The sequence below is a fragment of the Pelophylax lessonae genome (assembly GCF_965119305.1).
Source record: "Pelophylax lessonae genome assembly, chromosome: 12".
NCBI lineage: Eukaryota > Metazoa > Chordata > Amphibia > Anura > Ranidae > Pelophylax > Pelophylax lessonae.
In genome coordinates this window covers 5,797,544-5,800,972 of record NC_138779.1, presented here as the reverse complement: position 1 = coordinate 5,800,972, position 3,429 = coordinate 5,797,544, and the positions used below count along the sequence as shown (strand labels likewise).

General features: G+C 35.4%; 1 pseudogene across 1 annotated transcript; it reads right to left on the bottom strand.

Annotated features, from left to right (window-relative positions):
• Positions 1-1,336: 1,336 nt before the first annotated feature.
• LOC309568385 (small ribosomal subunit protein uS9-like) lies at positions 1,337-1,826 on the bottom strand (annotated as a pseudogene). The gene has a single exon. The product of its transcript is annotated as a small ribosomal subunit protein uS9-like (transcript).
• Between the last annotated feature and the right edge of the window lie 1,603 nt (positions 1,827-3,429).

The following is a 3,429-nucleotide window of genomic DNA, read 5'->3' as shown; positions in this document are numbered from 1 at the left end:
TCAAGAGCCAATGTAATGAAGAGGTCAAGAGCTAAGCCAGGGTCATGCATGGTAGATCAATGGAAATAAGGTTCTTCAATCAGCCGAGGTCACAATCAGAAGTCAGGCAAAGGAAAGTCCAAGGGCAAGCCAAGTTGGTGAAAGGTCATCAAAGTAAACCCCGGATCAGGATACATGGGAACAAGCATCACAGATTAGCTAATGATCATCCAGCAACTGCCTGTCACAATTCCTTCCCTTAAATAGGGCATTTGCCGTCAGATCTGGAATTGGATGTACACACTAGCACGCCCAGATGTCTGCATAGCATGGCTACGTACGTTTCTGTTTAAGCCCATGAGCACCTCTGCCCTGGATAGCATCCTTACATTTGGTGATGACAGTCAAATCACTCAACAGATGGACAGGTTCTAGGAATATGGTTAGGAGATCCTGGAACAAACTTCCATCTTGCTTGAAATAATTTAATTGAACAGACAAGGAGTCACTGCTCAAGGTGGTGTAATTGCCTGATGACTCACACAGGTGCATGCCCCGGCTCGCCTCCGTGAAAACTTGATAAAAGAAAAGGAATTGGCAGCACTCCAGGTTGAGTCAAAATCCAGGTTTATTGACTGGACATCCAAATATGACAATCGTGACAAGGTAGACGCGTTTCACACACTGACTGTGTCCTTAATCATAATGATTAAGCACACAGTCAGTGTGTGAAACGCGTCTACCTTGTCACGATTGTCATATTTGGATGTCCAGTCAATAAACCTGGATTTTGACTCAACCTGGAGTGCTGCCAATTCCTTTTCTTTTATGAAATAATTTAAAATGTTTATTTGTTAAGAACTTTAGATACAGTATATCCAACACTGTTTGAAGGAAATGGATTCCCCATTTTTGGGGCTTGAGCAAGAATTTTAAATAAAATCTGGATGGAATAACATAGAAAGCCAGAGTTGAGTAGATTGTGGCTAGCGTGTTCTATCAGCAATGTGAAAAACTGATTGGATCTAGACCACATTTCTCACTAAATAGGTGCACTGTCACTTTGAGGTGCTAATCATACTAATGTAGATGCAACAGAAATGTATTATTAATACAAATTAGTGCAAAAACATAAAGAAAATGAATAATAAAAACAATCAAAGATCAATAAAAAGCCCATATATAAAAGTATTGGGAGGCCTGCCCTTACACACACATGATCTTTAATGGCATCCCAGTCTTAGTCCGTAGGGTTCAATATTGAGTTGGCCCACCCTTTGCAGCTATAACAGCTTCAACTCTTCTGGGAAGGCTGTCCACAAGGTTTAGGAGTGTGTCTAGGACCTTGCTAGTACATGGTAAATTTAACGGTAAGACTTCTGGTAGCGAGCACGGGCTCCAGGTCCACCAAACTTCTTGGACTCGCAACGACGAGGATCTGCAACTAGAAGGGTCCTCCTGTCATACTGAATAAGAATATCTTCGATTTCCTTCTTGGAGGCTTCATCAACATATTTTTGATAATAAGCCACCAATGATTTAGAAATAGCCTGGCCAATTGCATAAACTTAAGCGACATGTCCACCACCCTTCACACAGACTCTGATGTCAACACCAGCAAATCGGTACTTGGCCAAAAGAAGAACAGGCTCCAACAGCTTCAATTCGCAGGTTCAATCATTTCCAACGGTCTTCCATTAACTTTGATGAGCCCATTGCCTCTTTGGCAGTGGGGAAAAGCAGTTGGAGTTTTCTTACACCCCAAAAACCTGGATGGACTGCAGAGGACCCTTAGGCGGGATGTTCCTTTCTGTAATGGCGAGCAGCAATTTTTTTTTTTTGTGCATTTATGTATTATTATTTACATCTAATAAATAAAACATTACATTTTTTAATTTTATATATTATTTTTTAATATTATTTATTTTTTACTAATTAATATTTGTTTGTATTAATGTATTAATATTTACATATTTTTTTTTAGCCGATTCACTTACTAAAAGAATTAAACATTTATTGGTTATGGGCCAAAGGAATTTATTTCATCCATGCTATTTTTATCATTGAAACTTGATTCTATATATTTTTTTTAATTTGTTTTTTCCTTTTTTTTATGTATTATTATTTACATCTAATAAATAAAACATTAATTTTTTTTAATTTTATATATTATTTTTTATTATTATTTCTTTTTTACTATTTAATATTTTTTTGTAATAATGTATTAATATTTACATGTTTTTTTAGCCGATTTACTTACTAAAAGAATTAAACATTTATTAGTTATAGGTCAAAGGAATTTATTTCATCCATGTTATTTTTATCATTGAAACTAGATTCTATATTGTGTTTTTTAATTTGTTTTTTCCTTTTGACTACTATAATTATGCAGCAATATGACAAGGTCACAAAATGATATATTCCGAATCAATATTGTCCTCATTAATGACATAGTCAGGGTATTGTTCATTATTTACTCTCCCTGGTGGGGTAATAAGTAGAACCCTCCTCATGCCAATCATTATTAAAGAGTATAGATGAATCAATATTTCCGTAGAATGACTGACGTGTCTTTAATTATACATACGTTCCAATGGACACAAAATAGCAAATTTTCATGTTTTCATATGTTAAAGGCTAATTTCCATTTTATTCCATGAAAGATCGGGGTGAAAAGCAAAATAGTTACTTATTGTTCATTGTTATACAATGCTACCCAACTTTTTAATTTTTTTTTTTTACATCCATCACTATTGGTTGGTGGGTATTTGGTTTGAACTATAACCCTGGGGGGGGGGGGGGGTATTGTAATGATATGGAGATGTCCTTGTGTTTTTTGTATGTCCTGATGAAGGGTTCAGTTTTGGACCCCCAAAACGTGTTGGTTTCTTTGTCCCCCTGAGTTTTATTGGAATAAAGTTATATCTGGAACTCTTAGCTGGGGTGTGGGGGTTCAATTTCCATTTTTGTTGCATTACACTACAAGCCAAGGAGACCACAGAGATCCTCCGGGGTGTGGAAACCACCCTTCCCGGGAACCGGATCACTTACATCAACATAAATAGTTAGGAGGCAATTCCAATAAGATGATCTTACAGGAATAGCCTTATTTTGCCACTTTTCTTAATTTTTTCAAGGACATGGCAAACATTGGGTTCCTTCGTTGTCCGATCACATCCAATCCCCACCCTGAAAAATGCCATGCAGCCATCCCTAGAGTGCATGTAGACTGGAAGTGCCTACACAAAAGCAGCAGTGCTGATAAAAGAAGAAAAAAAATATTAAAATAAAATATTGAATTTTTTTTTAAATTAATGTGTTATTATTTACATCTAATAAATAAAACATTGCATGTTTTATTTATTTTGTTATTAATTTATTATTATTAAAAATAAATAAATAAAACATTGCATTTTTAAAAATGTGTATTTATTAATGTATTATTATTTA